Genomic DNA, 22,136 nt, shown 5'->3' with positions numbered 1-22,136 from the left:
CTCATAATCTGAAGGTCGTGAGTTCGATCCTCACACGGGGCAGCAGGCTCCTCTTTTCCGAAGAGATTTTGTCAAAAACTTAGAACTTTCCCTTTCAGTTCTAAAACGTTTCTGATAAGTAAGGATTTGTGAACCCAAATGACAGATGGGACACATGGGTTGCTGTTTCTCTTGACCCGTTTGCTGTATAAAGAGGCAGATGAGAGTGATTTGAGCTGTTTGACAGCTAAGCGCAAAATCTACCTGAAATACTTTTGTCTGAAAAACACCCGTCAGTAGCGAGCGCGTCAGTCTCATATTCTGAAGTTCGTGAGTTCGATCCTCACATGGGGAAGCGGTACCCTCTTTTCTGAAGAGATTCTGTCACCAAATTAGAACTTTCCCTTTCAGATTTAAAATGTTTCTGATAAGTAAGAATTTGCGAACCCAAATGACAGACAGGACACATGGGTTGTTGATTCTCTTGACACGTTTGCTGTAAAAGGGGCTAGTTGAGATTGATTTGAGCTATGAAACCAAATTAAATCTTGTGCCAAAGTTCATCACAACGAACGGACCAAAAGATGGCGTTCAGAATTTTCGACAGCTTAACGCAAATTCTACCTGAAATACTTTTGTCTGAAAAACACCTTTGTCTTTGAATGTTGGTGGCAGTACAGAAAAGTACATTCCCATACCGGGAGTTGAACCCGGCCCGCCTGGGTGAGAACCAGGAATCCTAACCGCTAGACCATATGGGAAAAGATGTGCTGTCTTATCAGTGACAATCTGAAAAAAAATAAGTTTTCTACTTGGCACAAGCAACTTCTGCAGTTCTATTTGCGCAGCTTGCCTCGTTAACACAGTTGTAAGCAAATCAGTCTCATAAGCTGAAAGATGAACGTTCGATTCTTAGACGGGGTACTGGTCCCTCGTTTTCTCAATCGATTCTGTCTCCATCTTGGCTACAGGGCCACAGATTTTTCCGATTCAGTACCAAAACATAACCAATTTAGTTCCTAAACTGTTTCCACGTACAAGGCATGGGGCAGCTTTTGAATGTGTGTACTAGTTCCAAAGGAGTGTCACTCCCATAGCAGGAAGTAAACCAGTCGACCAGGGATACTAGGTCCTATCCACTTTTCCACGTGGGACAAGTTATACACTAAGCAGCAAGATAAATTTAAAAAAAAAAAAAAAAAAAAAAAAAAGAAGTTTTTGCTCTGATTAAATAGCTTTTACATCACAAAAGAAAAAAGTTGCCACATGAGCATGGTACTTAGCACGTCAGTTGGTAATCTGAAGTTCATGAGGTTTTTTCCTCACACGTGGAACTATTCTCCCCCCTTTTCTTGGGATATTGTGTCACCCACTCAGAACTTTCTCACTGAAACGTTTCCGATTCGAAAGGAAACAGGAGCCTTAGTGACAGAAAGAACACATGGATTGTTGCGTCCCTTGACGCTTTGGAGTAATAAGGTGTAGTTGAGAATGGTTTAAGCTATGAAACAAAATGAAATCTTGTGCTAAAGGTCAGTAAGAGCCACAAATACCCTGATGTTCAGCATTTTTGACTGCAAAGTACAAAATCTACCTGAAATATTATTGTCTGGAAAATACATTTCTGTCTTTGATTGTTGGCAGTAGTACAGTAAAAGGTGCGTTCCCATACCGGGAGTCGAACCCGGGCCGCCTGGGTGAAAACCAGGAATCCTAACCGCTAGACCATATGGGAATGGATAGCTACACACTGAGGTATCTATTGAAAAAAATCAGCTCGGGGGCTTGCACAAGAAACGTCTGCAGATTGGCACGTGCATCTTACCTCGTTAGCGCAGTAGGTAGCGCGTCAGTCTCATAATCTGAAGGTCGTGAGTTCGATACTCACACGGGGCAGCGGGCTCCTCTTTTCCGAAGAGATTTTGTCAAAAACTTAGAACTTTCCTGTTCATTTCTAACACGTTTCTGATAAGTAAGGATTTGTGAACCCAAATGACACATGGGATGCTGGTTCTCTTGACCCGTTTGCTGTATAAAGAGGCAGATGAGAGTGATTTGAGCTATGAAAAAAAATTAAATCTTGTGCCAAAGGTCGTCACAATGAATGTAACCAAAAGCTGGTGTTCAGAATGATTGACAGCTAAGCGCAAAATCTACCTGAAATACTTTTGTCTGAAAAACACCCGCGTCAGTCTCATAATCTGAAGGTCGTAAGTTCGATCCTCACACGGGGCAGCAGGCTCCTCTTTTCCGAAGAGATTTTGTCAAAAACTTAGAACTTTCCCTTTCAGTTCTAACACGTTTCTGATAAGTAAGGATTTGTGAACCCAAATGACAGATGGGACACATGGGTTGCTGTTTCTCTTGACCCGTTTGCTGTATAAAGAGGCAGATGAGAGTGATTTGAGCTGTTTGACAGCTAAGCGCAAAATCTACCTGAAATACTTTTGTCTGAAAAACACCCGTCAGTAGCGAGCGCGTCAGTCTCATATTCTGAAGTTCGTGAGTTCGATACTCACACGGGGCAGCGGGCTCCTCTTTTCCGAAGAGATTTTGTCAAAAACTTAGAACTTTCCTGTTCATTTCTAACACGTTTCTGATAAGTAAGGATTTGTGAACCCAAATGACACATGGGATGCTGGTTCTCTTGACCCGTTTGCTGTATAAAGAGGCAGATGAGAGTGATTTGAGCTATGAAAAAAAATTAAATCTTGTGCCAAAGGTCGTCACAATGAATGTAACCAAAAGCTGGTGTTCAGAATGATTGACAGCTAAGCGCAAAATCTACCTGAAATACTTTTGTCTGAAAAACACCCGCGTCAGTCTCATAATCTGAAGGTCGTGAGTTCGATCCTCACACGGGGCAGCAGGCTCCTCTTTTCCGAAGAGATTTTGTCAAAAACTTAGAACTTTCCCTTTCAGTTCTAACACGTTTCTGATAAGTAAGGATTTGTGAACCCAAATGACAGATGGGACACATGGGTTGCTGTTTCTCTTGACCCGTTTGCTGTATAAAGAGGCAGATGAGAGTGATTTGAGCTGTTTGACAGCTAAGCGCAAAATCTACCTGAAATACTTTTGTCTGAAAAACACCCGTCAGTAGCGAGCGCGTCAGTCTCATATTCTGAAGTTCGTGAGTTCGATCCTCACATGGGGAAGCGGTACCCTCTTTTCTGAAGAGATTCTGTCACCAAATTAGAACTTTCCCTTTCAGATTTAAAATGTTTCTGATAAGTAAGAATTTGCGAACCCAAATGACAGACAGGACACATGGGTTGTTGATTCTCTTGACACGTTTGCTGTAAAAGGGGCTAGTTGAGATTGATTTGAGCTATGAAACCAAATTAAATCTTGTGCCAAAGTTCATCACAACGAACGGACCAAAAGATGGCGTTCAGAATTTTCGACAGCTTAACGCAAATTCTACCTGAAATACTTTTGTCTGAAAAACACCTTTGTCTTTGAATGTTGGTGGCAGTACAGAAAAGTACATTCCCATACCGGGAGTTGAACCCGGCCCGCCTGGGTGAGAACCAGGAATCCTAACCGCTAGACCATATGGGAAAAGATGTGCTGTCTTATCAGTGACAATCTGAAAAAAAATAAGTTTTCTACTTGGCACAAGCAACTTCTGCAGTTCTATTTGCGCAGCTTGCCTCGTTAACACAGTTGTAAGCAAATCAGTCTCATAAGCTGAAAGATGAACGTTCGATTCTTAGACGGGGTACTGGTCCCTCGTTTTCTCAATCGATTCTGTCTCCATCTTGGCTACAGGGCCACAGATTTTTCCGATTCAGTACCAAAACATAACCAATTTAGTTCCTAAACTGTTTCCACGTACAAGGCATGGGGCAGCTTTTGAATGTGTGTACTAGTTCCAAAGGAGTGTCACTCCCATAGCAGGAAGTAAACCAGTCGACCAGGGATACTAGGTCCTATCCACTTTTCCACGTGGGACAAGTTATACACTAAGCAGCAAGATAAATTAAAAAAAAAAAAAACAAGTTTTTGCTTTGATTAAATAGCTTTTACATCACAAAAGAAAAAAGTTGCCACATGAGCATGGTACTTAGCACGTCAGTTGGTAATCTGAAGTTCATGAGGTTTTTTCCTCACACGTGGAACTATTCTCCCCCCTTTTCTTGGGATATTGTGTCACCCACTCAGAATTTTCTCACTGAAACGTTTCCGATTCGAAAGGAAACAGGAGCCTTAGTGACAGACAGAACACATGGATTGTTGCGTCCCTTGACGCTTTGGAGTAATAAGGTGTAGTTGAGAATGGTTTAAGCTATGAAACAAAATGAAATCTTGTGCTAAAGGTCAGTAAGAGCCACAAATACCCTGATGTTCAGCATTTTTGACTGCAAAGTACAAAATCTACCTGAAATATTATTGTCTGGAAAATACATTTCTGTCTTTGATTGTTGGCAGTAGTACAGTAAAAGGTGCGTTCCCATACCGGGAGTCGAACCCGGGCCGCCTGGGTGAAAACCAGGAATCCTAACCGCTAGACCATATGGGAATGGATAGCTACACACTGAGGTATCTATTGAAAAAAATCAGCTCGGGGGCTTGCACAAGAAACGTCTGCAGATTGGCACGTGCATCTTACCTCGTTAGCGCAGTAGGTAGCGCTTCAGTCTCATAATCTGAAGGTCGTGAGTTCGATACTCACACGGGGCAGCGGGCTCCTCTTTTCCGAAGAGATTTTGTCAAAAACTTAGAACTTTCCTGTTCATTTCTAACACGTTTCTGATAAGTAAGGATTTGTGAACCCAAATGACACATGGGATGCTGGTTCTCTTGACCCGTTTGCTGTATAAAGAGGCAGATGAGAGTGATTTGAGCTATGAAAAAAAATTAAATCTTGTGCCAAAGGTCGTCACAATGAATGTAACCAAAAGCTGGTGTTCAGAATGATTGACAGCTAAGCGCAAAATCTACCTGAAATACTTTTGTCTGAAAAACACCCGCGTCAGTCTCATAATCTGAAGGTCGTAAGTTCGATCCTCACACGGGGCAGCAGGCTCCTCTTTTCCGAAGAGATTTTGTCAAAAACTTAGAACTTTCCCTTTCAGTGCTAACACGTTTCTGATAAGTAAGGATTTGTGAACCCAAATGACAGATGGGACACATGGGTTGCTGTTTCTCTTGACCCGTTTGCTGTATAAAGAGGCAGATGAGAGTGATTTGAGCTGTTTGACAGCTAAGCGCAAAATCTACCTGAAATACTTTTGTCTGAAAAACACCCGTCAGTAGCGAGCGCGTCAGTCTCATATTCTGAAGTTCGTGAGTTCGATACTCACACGGGGCAGCGGGCTCCTCTTTTCCGAAGAGATTTTGTCAAAAACTTAGAACTTTCCTGTTCATTTCTAACACGTTTCTGATATGTAAGGATTTGTGAACCCAAATGACACATGGGATGCTGGTTCTTTTGACCCGTTTGCTGTATAAAGAGGCAGATGAGAGTGATTTGAGCTATGAAAAAAAATTAAATCTTGTGCCAAAGGTCGTCACAATGAATGTAACCAAAAGCTGGTGTTCAGAATGATTGACAGCTAAGCGCAAAATCTACCTGAAATACTTTTGTCTGAAAAACACCCGCGTCAGTCTCATAATCTGAAGGTCGTGAGTTCGATCCTCACACGGGGCAGCAGGCTCCTCTTTTCCGAAGAGATTTTGTCAAAAACTTAGAACTTTCCCTTTCAGTTCTAACACGTTTCTGATAAGTAAGGATTTGTGAACCCAAATGACAGATGGGACACATGGGTTGCTGTTTCTCTTGACCCGTTTGCTGTATAAAGAGGCAGATGAGAGTGATTTGAGCTGTTTGACAGCTAAGCGCAAAATCTACCTGAAATACTTTTGTCTGAAAAACACCCGTCAGTAGCGAGCGCGTCAGTCTCATATTCTGAAGTTCGTGAGTTCGATCCTCACATGGGGAAGCGGTATCCTCTTTTCTGAAGAGATTCTGTCACCAAATTAGAACTTTCCCTTTCAGATTTAAAATGTTTCTGATAAGTAAGAATTTGCGAACCCAAATGACAGACAGGACACATGGGTTGTTGATTCTCTTGACACGTTTGCTGTAAAAGGGGCTAGTTGAGATTGATTTGAGCTATGAAACCAAATTAAATCTTGTGCCAAAGTTCATCACAACGAACGGACCAAAAGATGGCGTTCAGAATTTTCGACAGCTTAACGCAAATTCTACCTGAAATACTTTTGTCTGAAAAACACCTTTGTCTTTGAATGTTGGTGGCAGTACAGAAAAGTACATTCCCATACCGGGAGTTGAACCCGGCCCGCCTGGGTGAGAACCAGGAATCCTAACCGCTAGACCATATGGGAAAAGATGTGCTGTCTTATCAGTGACAATCTGAAAAAAAATAAGTTTTCTACTTGGCACAAGCAACTTCTGCAGTTCTATTTGCGCAGCTTGCCTCGTTAACACAGTTGTAAGCAAATCAGTCTCATAAGCTGAAAGATGAACGTTCGATTCTTAGACGGGGTACTGGTCCCTCGTTTTCTCAATCGATTCTGTCTCCATCTTGGCTACAGGGCCACAGATTTTTCCGATTCAGTACCAAAACATAACCAATTTAGTTCCTAAACTGTTTCCACGTACAAGGCATGGGGCAGCTTTTGAATGTGTGTACTAGTTCCAAAGGAGTGTCACTCCCATAGCAGGAAGTAAACCAGTCGACCAGGGATACTAGGTCCTATCCACTTTTCCACGTGGGACAAGTTATACACTAAGCAGCAAGATAAATTTAAAAAAAAAAAAAAAAAAAAAAAAGAAGTTTTTGCTTTGATTAAATAGCTTTTACATCACAAAAGAAAAAAGTTGCCACATGAGCATGGTACTTAGCACGTCAGTTGGTAATGTGAAGTTCATGAGGTTTTTTCCTCACACGTGGAACTATTCTCCCCCCTTTTCTTGGGATATTGTGTCACCCACTCAGAACTTTCTCACTGAAACGTTTCCGATTCGAAAGGAAACAGGAGCCTTAGTGACAGACAGAACACATGGATTGTTGCGTCCCTTGACGCTTTGGAGTAATAAGGTGTAGTTGAGAATGGTTTAAGCTATGAAACAAAATGAAATCTTGTGCTAAAGGTCAGTAAGAGCCACAAATACCCTGATGTTCAGCATTTTTGACTGCAAAGTACAAAATCTACCTGAAATATTATTGTCTGGAAAATACATTTCTGTCTTTGATTGTTGGCAGTAGTACAGTAAAAGGTGCATTCCCATACCGGAAGTCGAACCCGGGCCGCCTGGGTGAAAACCAGGAATCCTAACCGCTAGACCATATGGGAATGGATAGCTACACACTGAGGTATCTATTGAAAAAAATCAGCTCGGGGGCTTGCACAAGAAACGTCTGCAGATTGGCACGTGCATCTTACCTCGTTAGCGCAGTATGTAGCGCGTCAGTCTCATAATCTGAAGGTCGTGAGTTCGATACTCACACGGGGCAGCGGGCTCCTCTTTTCCGAAGAGATTTTGTCAAAAACTTAGAACTTTCCTGTTCATTTCTAACACATTTCTGATAAGTAAGGATTTGTGAACCCAAATGACACATGGGATGCTGGTTCTCTTGACCCGTTTGCTGTATAAAGAGGCAGATGAGAGTGATTTGAGCTATGAAAAAAAATTAAATCTTGTGCCAAAGGTCGTCACAATGAATGTAACCAAAAGCTGGTGTTCAGAATGATTGACAGCTAAGCGCAAAATCTACCTGAAATACTTTTGTCTGAAAAACACCCGCGTCAGTCTCATAATCTGAAGGTCGTAAGTTCGATCCTCACACGGGGCAGCAGGCTCCTCTTTTCCGAAGAGATTTTGTCAAAAACTTAGAACTTTCCCTTTCAGTTCTAACACGTTTCTGATAAGTAAGGATTTGTGAACCCAAATGACAGATGGGACACATGGGTTGCTGTTTCTCTTGACCCGTTTGCTGTATAAAGAGGCAGATGAGAGTGATTTGAGCTGTTTGACAGCTAAGCGCAAAATCTACCTGAAATACTTTTGTCTGAAAAACACCCGTCAGTAGCGAGCGCGTCAGTCTCATATTCTGAAGTTCGTGAGTTCGATACTCACACGGGGCAGCGGGCTCCTCTTTTCCGAAGAGATTTTGTCAAAAACTTAGAACTTTCCCTTTCAGTTCTAACACGTTTCTGATAAGTAAGGATTTGTGAACCCAAATGACACATGGGATGCTGGTTCTCTTGACCCGTTTGCTGTATAAAGAGGCAGATGAGAGTGATTTGAGCTATGAAAAAAAATTAAATCTTGTGCCAAAGGTCGTCACAATGAATGTAACCAAAAGCTGGTGTTCAGAATGATTGACAGCTAAGCGCAAAATCTACCTGAAATACTTTTGTCTGAAAAACACCCGCGTCAGTCTCATAATCTGAAGGTCGTGAGTTCGATCCTCACACGGGGCAGCAGGCTCCTCTTTTCCGAAGAGATTTTGTCAAAAACTTAGAACTTTCCCTTTCAGTTCTAACACGTTTCTGATAAGTAAGGATTTGTGAACCCAAATGACAGATGGGACACATGGGTTGCTGTTTCTCTTGACCCGTTTGCTGTATAAAGAGGCAGATGAGAGTGATTTGAGCTGTTTGACAGCTAAGCGCAAAATCTACCTGAAATACTTTTGTCTGAAAAACACCCGTCAGTAGCGAGCGCGTCAGTCTCATATTCTGAAGTTCGTGAGTTCGATCCTCACATGGGGAAGCGGTACCCTCTTTTCTGAAGAGATTCTGTCACCAAATTAGAACTTTCCCTTTCAGATTTAAAATGTTTCTGATAAGTAAGAATTTGCGAACCCAAATGACAGACAGGACACATGGGTTGTTGATTCTCTTGACACGTTTGCTGTAAAAGGGGCTAGTTGAGATTGATTTGAGCTATGAAACCAAATTAAATCTTGTGCCAAAGTTCATCACAACGAACGGACCAAAAGATGGCGTTCAGAATTTTCGACAGCTTAACGCAAATTCTACCTGAAATACTTTTGTCTGAAAAACACCTTTGTCTTTGAATGTTGGTGGCAGTACAGAAAAGTACATTCCCATACCGGGAGTTGAACCCGGCCCGCCTGGGTGAGAACCAGGAATCCTAACCGCTAGACCATATGGGAAAAGATGTGCTGTCTTATCAGTGACAATCTGAAAAAAAATAAGTTTTCTACTTGGCACAAGCAACTTCTGCAGTTCTATTTGCGCAGCTTGCCTCGTTAACACAGTTGTAAGCAAATCAGTCTCATAAGCTGAAAGATGAACGTTCGATTCTTAGACGGGGTACTGGTCCCTCGTTTTCTCAATCGATTCTGTCTCCATCTTGGCTACAGGGCCACAGATTTTTCCGATTCAGTACCAAAACATAACCAATTTAGTTCCTAAACTGTTTCCACGTACAAGGCATGGGGCAGCTTTTGAATGTGTGTACTAGTTCCAAAGGAGTGTCACTCCCATAGCAGGAAGTAAACCAGTCGACCAGGGATACTAGGTCCTATCCACTTTTCCACGTGGGACAAGTTATACACTAAGCAGCAAGATAAATTTAAAAATAAAAAAAAAAAAAAAGAAGTTTTTGCTTTGATTAAATAGCTTTTACATCACAAAAGAAAAAAGTTGCCACATGAGCATGGTACTTAGCACGTCAGTTGGTAATCTGAAGTTCATGAGGTTTTTTCCTCACACGTGGAACTATTCTCCCCCCTTTTCTTGGGATATTGTGTCACCCACTCAGAACTTTCTCACTGAAACGTTTCCGATTCGAAAGGAAACAGGAGCCTTAGTGACAGACAGAACACATGGATTGTTGCGTCCCTTGACGCTTTGGAGTAATAAGGTGTAGTTGAGAATGGTTTAAGCTATGAAACAAAATGAAATCTTGTGCTAAAGGTCAGTAAGAGCCACAAATACCCTGATGTTAAGCATTTTTGACTGCAAAGTACAAAATCTACCTGAAATATTATTGTCTGGAAAATACATTTCTGTCTTTGATTGTTGGCAGTAGTACAGTAAAAGGTGAGTTCCCATACCGGGAGTCGAACCCGGGCCGCCTGGGTGAAAACCAGGAATCCTAACCGCTAGACCATATGGGAATGGATAGCTACACACTGAGGTATCTATTGAAAAAAATCAGCTCGGGGGCTTGCACAAGAAACGTCTGCAGATTGGCACGTGCATCTTACCTCGTTAGTGCAGTAGGTAGCGCGTCAGTCTCATAATCTGAAGGTCGTGAGTTCGATACTCACACGGGGCAGCGGGCTCCTCTTTTCCGAAGAGATTTTGTCAAAAACTTAGAACTTTCCTGTTCATTTCTAACACGTTTCTGATAAGTAAGGATTTGTGAACCCAAATGACACATGGGATGCTGGTTCTCTTGACCCGTTTGCTGTATAAAGAGGCAGATGAGAGTGATTTGAGCTATGAAAAAAAATTAAATCTTGTGCCAAAGGTCGTCACAATGAATGTAACCAAAAGCTGGTGTTCAGAATGATTGACAGCTAAGCGCAAAATCTACCTGAAATACTTTTGTCTGAAAAACACCCGCGTCAGTCTCATAATCTGAAGGTCGTAAGTTCGATCCTCACACGGGGCAGCAGGCTCCTCTTTTCCGAAGAGATTTTGTCAAAAACTTAGAACTTTCCCTTTCAGTTCTAACACGTTTCTGATAAGTAAGGATTTGTGAACCCAAATGACAGATGGGACACATGGGTTGCTGTTTCTCTTGACCCGTTTGCTGTATAAAGAGGCAGATGAGAGTGATTTGAGCTGTTTGACAGCTAAGCGCAAAATCTACCTGAAATACTTTTGTCTGAAAAACACCCGTCAGTAGCGAGCGCGTCAGTCTCATATTCTGAAGTTCGTGAGTTCGATACTCACACGGGGCAGCGGGCTCCTCTTTTCCGAAGAGATTTTGTCAAAAACTTAGAACTTTCCTGTTCATTTCTAACACGTTTCTGATAAGTAAGGATTTGTGAACCCAAATGACACATGGGATGCTGGTTCTCTTGACCCGTTTGCTGTATAAAGAGGCAGATGAGAGTGATTTGAGCTATGAAAAAAAATTAAATCTTGTGCCAAAGGTCGTCACAATGAATGTAACCAAAAGCTGGTGTTCAGAATGATTGACAGCTAAGCGCAAAATCTACCTGAAATACTTTTGTCTGAAAAACACCCGCGTCAGTCTCATAATCTGAAGGTCGTGAGTTCGATCCTCACACGGGGCAGCAGGCTCCTCTTTTCCGAAGAGATTTTGTCAAAAACTTAGAACTTTCCCTTTCAGTTCTAACACGTTTCTGATAAGTAAGGATTTGTGAACCCAAATGACAGATGGGACACATGGGTTGCTGTTTCTCTTGACCCGTTTGCTGTATAAAGAGGCAGATGAGAGTGATTTGAGCTGTTTGACAGCTAAGCGCAAAATCTACCTGAAATACTTTTGTCTGAAAAACACCCGTCAGTAGCGAGCGCGTCAGTCTCATATTCTGAAGTTCGTGAGTTCGATCCTCACATGGGGAAGCGGTACCCTCTTTTCTGAAGAGATTCTGTCACCAAATTAGAACTTTCCCTTTCAGATTTAAAATGTTTCTGATAAGTAAGAATTTGCGAACCCAAATGACAGACAGGACACATGGGTTGTTGATTCTCTTGACACGTTTGCTGTAAAAGGGGCTAGTTGAGATTGATTTGAGCTATGAAACCAAATTAAATCTTGTGCCAAAGTTCATCACAACGAACGGACCAAAAGATGGCGTTCAGAATTTTCGACAGCTTAACGCAAATTCTACCTGAAATACTTTTGTCTGAAAAACACCTTTGTCTTTGAATGTTGGTGGCAGTACAGAAAAGTACATTCCCATACCGGGAGTTGAACCCGGCCCGCCTGGGTGAGAACCAGGAATCCTAACCGCTAGACCATATGGGAAAAGATGTGCTGTCTTATCAGTGACAATCTGAAAAAAAATAAGTTTTCTACTTGGCACAAGCAACTTCTGCAGTTCTATTTGCGCAGCTTGCCTCGTTAACACAGTTGTAAGCAAATCAGTCTCATAAGCTGAAAGATGAACGTTCGATTCTTAGACGGGGTACTGGTCCCTCGTTTTCTCAATCGATTCTGTCTCCATCTTGGCTACAGGGCCACAGATTTTTCCGATTCAGTACCAAAACATAACCAATTTAGTTCCTAAACTGTTTCCACGTACAAGGCATGGGGCAGCTTTTGAATGTGTGTACTAGTTCCAAAGGAGTGTCACTCCCATAGCAGGAAGTAAACCAGTCGACCAGGGATACTAGGTCCTATCCACTTTTCCACGTGGGACAAGTTATACACTAAGCAGCAAGATAAATTTAAAAATAAAAAAAAAAAAAAAGAAGTTTTTGCTTTGATTAAATAGCTTTTACATCACAAAAGAAAAAAGTTGCCACATGAGCATGGTACTTAGCACGTCAGTTGGTAATCTGAAGTTCATGAGGTTTTTTCCTCACACGTGGAACTATTCTCCCCCCTTTTCTTGGGATATTGTGTCACCCACTCAGAACTTTCTCACTGAAACGTTTCCGATTCGAAAGGAAACAGGAGCCTTAGTGACAGACAGAACACATGGATTGTTGCGTCCCTTGACGCTTTGGAGTAATAAGGTGTAGTTGAGAATGGTTTAAGCTATGAAACAAAATGAAATCTTGTGCTAAAGGTCAGTAAGAGCCACAAATACCCTGATGTTCAGCATTTTTGACTGCAAAGTACAAAATCTACCTGAAATATTATTGTCTGGAAAATACATTTCTGTCTTTGATTGTTGGCAGTAGTACAGTAAAAGGTGCGTTCCCATACCGGGAGTCAAACCCGGGCCGCCTGGGTGAAAACCAAGAATCATAACCGCTAGACCATATGGGAATGGATAGCTACACACTGAGGTATCTATTGAAAAAAATCAGCTCGGGGGCTTGCACAAGAAACGTCTGCAGATTGGCACGTGCATCTTACCTCGTTAGTGCATTAGGTAGCGCGTCAGTCTCATAATCTGAAGGTCGTGAGTTCGATACTCACACGGGGCAGCGGGCTCCTCTTTTCCGAAGAGATTTTGTCAAAAACTTAGAACTTTCCTGTTCATTTCTAACACGTTTCTGATAAGTAAGGATTTGTGAACCCAAATGACACATGGGATGCTGGTTCTCTTGACCCGTTTGCTGTATAAAGAGGCAGATGAGAGTGATTTGAGCTATGAAAAAAAATTAAATCTTGTGCCAAAGGTCGTCACAATGAATGTAACCAAAAGCTGGTGTTCAGAATGATTGACAGCTAAGCGCAAAATCTACCTGAAATACTTTTGTCTGAAAAACACCCGCGTCAGTCTCATAATCTGAAGGTCGTAAGTTCGATCCTCACACGGGGCAGCAGGCTCCTCTTTTCCGAAGAGATTTTGTCAAAAACTTAGAACTTTCCCTTTCAGTTCTAACACGTTTCTGATAAGTAAGGATTTGTGAACCCAAATGACAGATGGGACACATGGGTTGCTGTTTCTCTTGACCCGTTTGCTGTATAAAGAGGCAGATGAGAGTGATTTGAGCTGTTTGACAGCTAAGCGCAAAATCTACCTGAAATACTTTTGTCTGAAAAACACCCGTCAGTAGCGAGCGCGTCAGTCTCATATTCTGAAGTTCGTGAGTTCGATACTCACACGGGGCAGCGGGCTCCTCTTTTCCGAAGAGATTTTGTCAAAAACTTAGAACTTTCCTGTTCATTTCTAACACGTTTCTGATAAGTAAGGATTTGTGAACCCAAATGACACATGGGATGCTGGTTCTCTTGACCCGTTTGCTGTATAAAGAGGCAGATGAGAGTGATTTGAGCTATGAAAAAAAATTAAATCTTGTGCCAAAGGTCGTCACAATGAATGTAACCAAAAGCTGGTGTTCAGAATGATTGACAGCTAAGCGCAAAATCTACCTGAAATACTTTTGTCTGAAAAACACCCGCGTCAGTCTCATAATCTGAAGGTCGTGAGTTCGATCCTCACACGGGGCAGCAGTCTCCTCTTTTCCGAAGAGATTTTGTCAAAAACTTAGAACTTTCCCTTTCAGTTCTAACACGTTTCTGATAAGTAAGGATTTGTGAACCCAAATGACAGATGGGACACATGGGTTGCTGTTTCTCTTGACCCGTTTGCTGTATAAAGAGGCAGATGAGAGTGATTTGAGCTGTTTGACAGCTAAGCGCAAAATCTACCTGAAATACTTTTGTCTGAAAAACACCCGTCAGTAGCGAGCGCGTCAGTCTCATATTCTGAAGTTCGTGAGTTCGATCCTCACATGGGGAAGCGGTACCCTCTTTTCTGAAGAGATTCTGTCACCAAATTAGAACTTTCCCTTTCAGATTTAAAATGTTTCTGATAAGTAAGAATTTGCGAACCCAAATGACAGACAGGACACATGGGTTGTTGATTCTCTTGACACGTTTGCTGTAAAAGGGGCTAGTTGAGATTGATTTGAGCTATGAAACCAAATTAAATCTTGTGCCAAAGTTCATCACAACGAACGGACCAAAAGATGGCGTTCAGAATTTTCGACAGCTTAACGCAAATTCTACCTGAAATACTTTTGTCTGAAAAACACCTTTGTCTTTGAATGTTGGTGGCAGTACAGAAAAGTACATTCCCATACCGGGAGTTGAACCCGGCCCGCCTGGGTGAGAACCAGGAATCCTAACCGCTAGACCATATGGGAAAAGATGTGCTGTCTTATCAGTGACAATCTGAAAAAAAATAAGTTTTCTACTTGGCACAAGCAACTTCTGCAGTTCTATTTGCGCAGCTTGCCTCGTTAACACAGTTGTAAGCAAATCAGTCTCATAAGCTGAAAGATGAACGTTCGATTCTTAGACGGGGTACTGGTCCCTCGTTTTCTCAATCGATTCTGTCTCCATCTTGGCTACAGGGCCACAGATTTTTCCGATTCAGTACCAAAACATAACCAATTTAGTTCCTAAACTGTTTCCACGTACAAGGCATGGGGCAGCTTTTGAATGTGTGTACTAGTTCCAAAGGAGTGTCACTCCCATAGCAGGAAGTAAACCAGTCGACCAGGGATACTAGGTCCTATCCACTTTTCCACGTGGGACAAGTTATACACTAAGCAGCAAGATAAATTAAAAAAAAAAAAAAGAAGTTTTTGCTTTGATTAAATAGCTTTTACATCACAAAAGAAAAAAGTTGCCACATGAGCATGGTACTTAGCACGTCAGTTGGTAATCTGAAGTTCATGAGGTTTTTTCCTCACACGTGGAACTATTCTCCCCCCTTTTCTTGGGATATTGTGTCACCCACTCAGAACTTTCTCACTGAAACGTTTCCGATTCGAAAGGAAACAGGAGCCTTAGTGACAGACAGAACACATGGATTGTTGCGTCCCTTGACGCTTTGGAGTAATAAGGTGTAGTTGAGAATGGTTTAAGCTATGAAACAAAATGAAATCTTGTGCTAAAGGTCAGTAAGAGCCACAAATACCCTGATGTTCAGCATTTTTGACTGCAAAGTACAAAATCTACCTGAAATATTATTGTCTGGAAAATACATTTCTGTCTTTGATTGTTGGCAGTAGTACAGTAAAAGGTGCGTTCCCATACCGGGAGTCGAACCCGGGCCGCCTGGGTGAAAACCAGGAATCCTAACCGCTAGACCATATGGGAATGGATAGCTACACACTGAGGTATCTATTGAAAAAAATCAGCTCGGGGGCTTGCACAAGAAACGTCTGCAGATTGGCGCGTGCATCTTACCTCGTTAGCGCAGTAGGTAGCGCGTCAGTCTCATAATCTGAAGGTCGTGAGTTCGATCCTCACACGGGGCAGCGGGCTCCTCTTTTCCGAAGAGATTTTGTCAAAAACTTAGAACTTTCCTGTTCATTTCTAACACGTTTCTGATAAGTAAGGATTTGTGAACCCAAATGACACATGGGATGCTGGTTCTCTTGACCCGTTTGCTGTATAAAGAGGCAGATGAGAGTGATTTGAGCTATGAAAAAAAATTAAATCTTGTGCCAAAGGTCGTCACAATGAATGTAACCAAAAGCTGGTGTTCAGAATGATTGACAGCTAAGCGCAAAATCTACCTGAAATACTTTTGTCTGAAAAACACCCGCGTCAGTCTCATAATCTGAAGGTCGTAAGTTCGATCCTCACACGGGGCAGCAGGCTCCTCTTTTCCGAAGAGATTTTGTCAAAAACTTAGAACTTTCCCTTTCAGTTCTAACACGTTTCTGATAAGTAAGGATTTGTGAACCCAAATGACAGATGGGACACATGGGTTGCTGTTTCTCTTGACCCGTTTGCTGTATAAAGAGGCAGATGAGAGTGATTTGAGCTGTTTGACAGCTAAGCGCAAAATCTACCTGAAATACTTTTGTCTGAAAAACACCCGTCAGTAGCGAGCGCGTCAGTCTCATATTCTGAAGTTCGTGAGTTCGATACTCACACGGGGCAGCGGGCTCCTCTTTTCCGAAGAGATTTTGTCAAAAACTTAGAACTTTCCTGTTCATTTCTAACACGTTTCTGATAAGTAAGGATTTGTGAACCCAAATGACACATGGGATGCTGGTTCTCTTGACCCGTTTGCTGTATAAAGAGGCAGATGAGAGTGATTTGAGCTATGAAAAAAAATTAAATCTTGTGCCAAAGGTCGTCACAATGAATGTAACCAAAAGCTGGTGTTCAGAATGATTGACAGCTAAGCGCAAAATCTACCTGAAATACTTTTGTCTGAAAAACACCCGCGTCAGTCTCATAATCTGAAGGTCGTGAGTTCGATCCTCACACGGGGCAGCAGGCTCCTCTTTTCCGAAGAGATTTTGTCAAAAACTTAGAACTTTCCCTTTCAGTTCTAACACGTTTCTGATAAGTAAGGATTTGTGAACCCAAATGACAGATGGGACACATGGGTTGCTGTTTCTCTTGACCCGTTTGCTGTATAAAGAGGCAGATGAGAGTGATTTGAGCTGTTTGACAGCTAAGCGCAAAATCTACCTGAAATACTTTTGTCTGAAAAACACCCGTCAGTAGCGAGCGCGTCAGTCTCATATTCTGAAGTTCGTGAGTTCGATCCTCACATGGGGAAGCGGTACCCTCTTTTCTGAAGAGATTCTGTCACCAAATTAGAACTTTCCCTTTCAGATTTAAAATGTTTCTGATAAGTAAGAATTTGCGAACCCAAATGACAGACAGGACACATGGGTTGTTGATTCTCTTGACACGTTTGCTGTAAAAGGGGCTAGTTGAGATTGATTTGAGCTATGAAACCAAATTAAATCTTGTGCCAAAGTTCATCACAACGAACGGACCAAAAGATGGCGTTCAGAATTTTCGACAGCTTAACGCAAATTCTACCTGATATACTTTTGTCTGAAAAACACCTTTGTCTTTGAATGTTGGTGGCAGTACAGAAAAGTACATTCCCATAACGGGAGTTGAACCCGGCCCGCCTGGGTGAGAACCAGGAATCTTAACCGCTAGACCATATGGGAAAAGATGTGCTGTCTTATCAGTGACAATCTGAAAAAAAATAAGTTTTCTACTTGGCACAAGCAACTTCTGCAGTTCTATTTGCGCAGCTTGCCTCGTTAACACAGTTGTAAGCAAATCAGTCTCATAAGCTGAAAGATGAACGTTCGATTCTTAGACGGGGTACTGGTCCCTCGTTTTCTCAATCGATTCTGTCTCCATCTTGGCTACAGGGCCACAGATTTTTCCGATTCAGTACCAAAACATAACCAATTTAGTTCCTAAACTGTTTCCACGTACAAGGCATGGGGCAGCTTTTGAATGTGTGTACTAGTTCCAAAGGAGTGTCACTCCCATAGCAGGAAGTAAACCAGTCGACCAGGGATACTAGGTCCTATCCACTTTTCCACGTGGGACAAGTTATACACTAAGCAGCAAGATAAATTTAAAAAAAAAAAAAAAAGAAGTTTTTGCTTTGATTAAATAGCTTTTACATCACAAAAGAAAAAAGTTGCCACATGAGCATGGTACTTAGCACGTCAGTTGGTAATCTGAAGTTCATGAGGTTTTTTCCTCACACGTGGAACTATTCTCCCCCCTTTTCTTGGGATATTGTGTCACCCACTCAGAACTTTCTCACTGAAACGTTTCCGATTCGAAAGGAAACAGGAGCCTTAGTGACAGACAGAACACATGGATTGTTGCGTCCCTTGACGCTTTGGAGTAATAAGGTGTAGTTGAGAATGGTTTAAGCTATGAAACAAAATGAAATCTTGTGCTAATGGTCAGTAAGAGCCACAAATACCCTGATGTTCAGCATTTTTGACTGCAAAGTACAAAATCTACCTGAAATATTATTGTCTGGAAAATACATTTCTGTCTTTGATTGTTGGCAGTAGTACAGTAAAAGGTGCGTTCCCATACCAGGAGTCGAACCCGGGCCGCCTGGGTGAAAACCAGGAATCCTAACCGCTAGACCATATGGGAATGGATAGCTACACACTGAGGTATCTATTGAAAAAAATCAGCTCGGGGGCTTGCACAAGAAACGTCTGCAGATTGGCACGTGCATCTTACCTCGTTAGCGCAGTAGGTAGCGCGTCAGTCTCATAATCTGAAGGTCGTGAGTTCGATACTCACACGGGGCAGAGGGCTCCTCTTTTCCGAAGAGATTTTGTCAAAAACTTAGAACTTTCCTGTTCATTTCTAACACGTTTCTGATAAGTAAGGATTTGTGAACCCAAATGACACATGGGATGCTGGTTCTCTTGACCCGTTTGCTGTATAAAGAGGCAGATGAGAGTGATTTGAGCTATGAAAAAAAATTAAATCTTGTGCCAAAGGTCGTCACAATGAATGTAACCAAAAGCTGGTGTTCAGAATGATTGACAGCTAAGCGCAAAATCTACCTGAAATACTTTTGTCTGAAAAACACCCGCGTCAGTCTCATAATCTGAAGGTCGTGAGTTCGATCCTCACACGGGGCAGCAGGCTCCTCTTTTCCGAAGAGATTTTGTCAAAAACTTAGAACTTTCCCTTTCAGTTCTAACACGTTTCTGATAAGTAAGGATTTGTGAACCCAAATGACAGATGGGACACATGGGTTGCTGTTTCTCTTGACCCGTTTGCTGTATAAAGAGGCAGATGAGAGTGATTTGAGCTGTTTGACAGCTAAGCGCAAAATCTACCTGAAATACTTTTGTCTGAAAAACACCCGTCAGTAGCGAGCTACTCATATTCTGAAGTTCGTGAGTTCGATCCTCACACGGGGAAGCGGTCTCCTCTTTTCTGAAGAGATTCTGTCACCAAATTAGAACTTTCCCTTTCAGATTTAAAATGTTTCTGATAAGTAAGAATTTGCGAACCCAAATGACAGACAGGACACATGGGTTGTTGATTCTCTTGACACGTTTGCTCTAAAAGGGGCTAGTTGAGATTGATTTGAGCTATGAAACCAAATTAAATCTTGTGCCAAAGTTCATCACAACGAATGGACCAAAAGATGGCGTTCAGAATTTTCGACAGCTTAACGCAAATTCTACCTGAAATACTTTTGTCTGAAAAACACCTTTGTCTTTGAATGTTGGTGGCAGTACAGAAAAGTACATTCCCATACCGGGAGTTGAACCGGGGCCGCCTGGGTGAGAACCAGGAATCCTAACCGCGAACCAGGAATCCTAACCACTAGACCATATGGGAAAAGATGTGCTGTCTTATCAGTGACAATCTGAAAAAAAATAAGTTTTCTAGTTGGCACAAGCAACTTCTGCAGTTCTATTTGCGCAGCTTGCCTCGTTAACACAGTTGTAAGCAAATCAGTCTCATAAGCTGAAAGATGAACGTTCGATTCTTAGACGGGGTACTGGTCCCTCGTTTTCTCAATCGATTCTGTCTCCATCTTGGCTACAGGGCCACAGATTTTTCCGATTCAGTACCAAAACATAACCAATTTAGTTCCTAAACTGTTTCCACGTACAAGGCATGGGGCAGCTTTTGAATGTGTGTACTAGTTCCAAAGGAGTGTCACTCCCATAGCAGGAAGTAAACCAGTCGACCAGGGATACTAGGTCCTATCCACTTTTCCACGTGGGACAAGTTATACACTAAGCAGCAAGATAAATTAAAAAAAAAAAAAAAAGAAGTTTTTGCTTTGATTAAATAGCTTTTACATCACAAAAGAAAAAAGTTGCCACATGAGCATGGTACTTAGCACGTCAGTTGGTAATCTGAAGTTCATGAGGTTTTTTCCTCACACGTGGAACTATTCTCCCCCCTTTTCTTGGGATATTGTGTCACCCACTCAGAACTTTCTCACTGAAACGTTTCCGATTCGAAAGGAAACAGGAGCCTTAGTGACAGAAAGAACACATGGATTGTTGCGTCCCTTGACGCTTTGGAGTAATAAGGTGTAGTTGAGAATGGTTTAAGCTATGAAACAAAATGAAATCTTGTGCTAAAGGTCAGTAAGAGCCACAAATACCCTGATGTTCAGCATTTTTGACTGCAAAGTACAAAATCTACCTGAAATATTATTGTCTGGAAAATACATTTCTGTCTTTGATTGTTGGCAGTAGTACAGTAAAAGGTGCGTTCCCATACCGGGAGTCGAACCCGGGCCGCCTGGGTGAAAACCAGGAATCCTAACCGCTAGACCATATGGGAATGGATAGCTACACACTGAGGTATCTATTGAAAAAAATCAGCTCGGGGGCTTGCACAAGAAACGTCTGCATATTGGCACGTGCATCTTGCCTCGTTAGCGCAGTAGGTAGCGCGTCAGTCTCATAATCTGAAGGTCGTGAGTTCGATCCTCACACGGGGCAGCAGGCTCCTCTTTTCCGAAGAGATTTTGTCAAAAACTTAGAACTTTCCCGTTCAGTTCTAACACGTTTCTGATAAGTAAGGATTTGTGAACCCAAATGACACATGGGATGCTGGTTCTAATGACCCGTTTGCTGTATAAAGAGGCAGATGAGAGTGATTTGAGCTATAAAAAAAAATTAAATCTTGTGCCAAAGGTCGTCACAATGAATGTAACCAAAAGCTGGTGTTCAGAATGATTGACAGCTAAGCGCAAAATCTACCTGAAATACTTTTGTCTGAAAAACACCCGCGTCAGTCTCATAATCTGAAGGTCGTGAGTTCGATCCTCACACGGGGCAGCAGGCTCCTCTTTTCCGAAGAGATTTTGTCAAAACCTTAGAACTTTCCCTTTCAGTTCTAACACGTTTCTGATAAGTAAGGATTTGTGAACCCAAATGACAGATGGGACACATGGGTTGCTGTTTCTCTTGACCCGTTTGCTGTATAAAGAGGCAGATGAGAGTGATTTGAGCTGTTTGACAGCTAAGCGCAAAATCTACCTGAAATACTTTTGTCTGAAAAACACCCGTCAGTAGCGAGCGCGTCAGTCTCATATTCTGAAGTTCATGAGTTCGATCCTCACACGGGGAAGCAGTCTCCTCTTTTCTGAAGAGATTCTGTCACCAAATTAGAACTTTCCCTTTCAGATTTAAAATGTTTCTGATAAGTAAGAATTTGCGAACCCAAATAACAGACAGGACACATGGGTTGTTGATTCTCTTGACACGTTTCCTGTAAAAGGGGCTAGTTGAGATTGATTTGAGCTATGAAACCAAATTAAATCTTGTGCCAAAGTTCATCACAACGAACGGACCAAAAGATGGCGTTCAGAATTTTCGACAGCTTAACGCAAATTCTACCTGAAATACTTTTGTCTGAAAAACACCTTTGTCTTTGAATGTTGGTGGCAGTACAGAAAAGTACATTCCCATACCGGGAGTTGAACCCGGCCCGCCTGGGTGAGAACCAGGAATCCTAACCGCTAGACCATATGGGAAAAGATGTGCTGTCTTATCAGTGACAATCTGAAAAAAAATAAGTTTTCTACTTGGCACAAGCAACTTCTGCAGTTCTATTTGCGCAGCTTGCCTCGTTAACACAGTTGTAAGCAAATCAGTCTCATAAGCTGAAAGATGAACGTTCGATTCTTAGACGGGGTACTGGTCCCTCATTTTCTCAATCGATTCTGTCTCCATCTTGGCTACAGGGCCACAGATTTTTCCGATTCAGTACCAAAACATAACCAATTTAGTTCCTAAACTGTTTCCACGTACAA

At 42.0% G+C, this 22,136-nt stretch overlaps 20 non-coding genes across 20 annotated transcripts; 5 read left to right on the top strand and 15 right to left on the bottom strand.

The window, feature by feature from the left end:
• Positions 1 to 668: 668 nt before the first annotated feature.
• Positions 669 to 740, bottom strand: TRNAE-CUC (transfer RNA glutamic acid (anticodon CUC)). Its single transcript has one exon. It is a non-coding gene; the product is annotated as a tRNA-Glu (tRNA).
• A 902-nt stretch (positions 741 to 1,642) lies between these two features.
• On the bottom strand, positions 1,643 to 1,714 carry TRNAE-UUC (transfer RNA glutamic acid (anticodon UUC)). Its single transcript has one exon. It is a non-coding gene; the product is annotated as a tRNA-Glu (tRNA).
• Positions 1,715 to 1,802: 88 nt separating this feature from the next.
• On the top strand, positions 1,803 to 1,875 carry TRNAM-CAU (transfer RNA methionine (anticodon CAU)). The gene has a single exon. It is a non-coding gene; the product is annotated as a tRNA-Met (tRNA).
• A 1,596-nt stretch (positions 1,876 to 3,471) lies between these two features.
• Positions 3,472 to 3,543, bottom strand: TRNAE-CUC (transfer RNA glutamic acid (anticodon CUC)). Its single transcript has one exon. It is a non-coding gene; the product is annotated as a tRNA-Glu (tRNA).
• Positions 3,544 to 4,432: 889 nt separating this feature from the next.
• Positions 4,433 to 4,504, bottom strand: TRNAE-UUC (transfer RNA glutamic acid (anticodon UUC)). The gene has a single exon. It is a non-coding gene; the product is annotated as a tRNA-Glu (tRNA).
• Positions 4,505 to 4,592: 88 nt separating this feature from the next.
• Positions 4,593 to 4,665, top strand: TRNAM-CAU (transfer RNA methionine (anticodon CAU)). Its single transcript has one exon. It is a non-coding gene; the product is annotated as a tRNA-Met (tRNA).
• Positions 4,666 to 6,261: 1,596 nt separating this feature from the next.
• TRNAE-CUC (transfer RNA glutamic acid (anticodon CUC)) lies at positions 6,262 to 6,333 on the bottom strand. The gene has a single exon. It is a non-coding gene; the product is annotated as a tRNA-Glu (tRNA).
• Positions 6,334 to 7,233: 900 nt separating this feature from the next.
• On the bottom strand, positions 7,234 to 7,305 carry TRNAE-UUC (transfer RNA glutamic acid (anticodon UUC)). Its single transcript has one exon. It is a non-coding gene; the product is annotated as a tRNA-Glu (tRNA).
• Positions 7,306 to 9,062: 1,757 nt separating this feature from the next.
• TRNAE-CUC (transfer RNA glutamic acid (anticodon CUC)) lies at positions 9,063 to 9,134 on the bottom strand. Its single transcript has one exon. It is a non-coding gene; the product is annotated as a tRNA-Glu (tRNA).
• An 897-nt stretch (positions 9,135 to 10,031) lies between these two features.
• Positions 10,032 to 10,103, bottom strand: TRNAE-UUC (transfer RNA glutamic acid (anticodon UUC)). The gene has a single exon. It is a non-coding gene; the product is annotated as a tRNA-Glu (tRNA).
• A 1,757-nt stretch (positions 10,104 to 11,860) lies between these two features.
• On the bottom strand, positions 11,861 to 11,932 carry TRNAE-CUC (transfer RNA glutamic acid (anticodon CUC)). Its single transcript has one exon. It is a non-coding gene; the product is annotated as a tRNA-Glu (tRNA).
• Positions 11,933 to 12,829: 897 nt separating this feature from the next.
• On the bottom strand, positions 12,830 to 12,901 carry TRNAE-UUC (transfer RNA glutamic acid (anticodon UUC)). The gene has a single exon. It is a non-coding gene; the product is annotated as a tRNA-Glu (tRNA).
• Positions 12,902 to 14,658: 1,757 nt separating this feature from the next.
• On the bottom strand, positions 14,659 to 14,730 carry TRNAE-CUC (transfer RNA glutamic acid (anticodon CUC)). Its single transcript has one exon. It is a non-coding gene; the product is annotated as a tRNA-Glu (tRNA).
• An 889-nt stretch (positions 14,731 to 15,619) lies between these two features.
• On the bottom strand, positions 15,620 to 15,691 carry TRNAE-UUC (transfer RNA glutamic acid (anticodon UUC)). Its single transcript has one exon. It is a non-coding gene; the product is annotated as a tRNA-Glu (tRNA).
• Positions 15,692 to 15,779: 88 nt separating this feature from the next.
• TRNAM-CAU (transfer RNA methionine (anticodon CAU)) lies at positions 15,780 to 15,852 on the top strand. Its single transcript has one exon. It is a non-coding gene; the product is annotated as a tRNA-Met (tRNA).
• Positions 15,853 to 18,412: 2,560 nt separating this feature from the next.
• Positions 18,413 to 18,484, bottom strand: TRNAE-UUC (transfer RNA glutamic acid (anticodon UUC)). Its single transcript has one exon. It is a non-coding gene; the product is annotated as a tRNA-Glu (tRNA).
• An 88-nt stretch (positions 18,485 to 18,572) lies between these two features.
• On the top strand, positions 18,573 to 18,645 carry TRNAM-CAU (transfer RNA methionine (anticodon CAU)). The gene has a single exon. It is a non-coding gene; the product is annotated as a tRNA-Met (tRNA).
• Positions 18,646 to 20,587: 1,942 nt separating this feature from the next.
• On the bottom strand, positions 20,588 to 20,659 carry TRNAE-UUC (transfer RNA glutamic acid (anticodon UUC)). The gene has a single exon. It is a non-coding gene; the product is annotated as a tRNA-Glu (tRNA).
• Positions 20,660 to 20,747: 88 nt separating this feature from the next.
• TRNAM-CAU (transfer RNA methionine (anticodon CAU)) lies at positions 20,748 to 20,820 on the top strand. Its single transcript has one exon. It is a non-coding gene; the product is annotated as a tRNA-Met (tRNA).
• A 965-nt stretch (positions 20,821 to 21,785) lies between these two features.
• TRNAE-CUC (transfer RNA glutamic acid (anticodon CUC)) lies at positions 21,786 to 21,857 on the bottom strand. Its single transcript has one exon. It is a non-coding gene; the product is annotated as a tRNA-Glu (tRNA).
• Between the last annotated feature and the right edge of the window lie 279 nt (positions 21,858 to 22,136).

The sequence above is a fragment of the Dendrobates tinctorius genome, unplaced genomic scaffold, assembly GCF_039654945.1.
Source record: "Dendrobates tinctorius isolate UK_male_01 unplaced genomic scaffold, ASM3965494v1 ptg000272l, whole genome shotgun sequence".
In the NCBI taxonomy this organism is placed as follows: Eukaryota; Metazoa; Chordata; class Amphibia; order Anura; family Dendrobatidae; genus Dendrobates; species Dendrobates tinctorius.
This window is presented reverse-complemented; position numbering and strand designations above follow the sequence as displayed.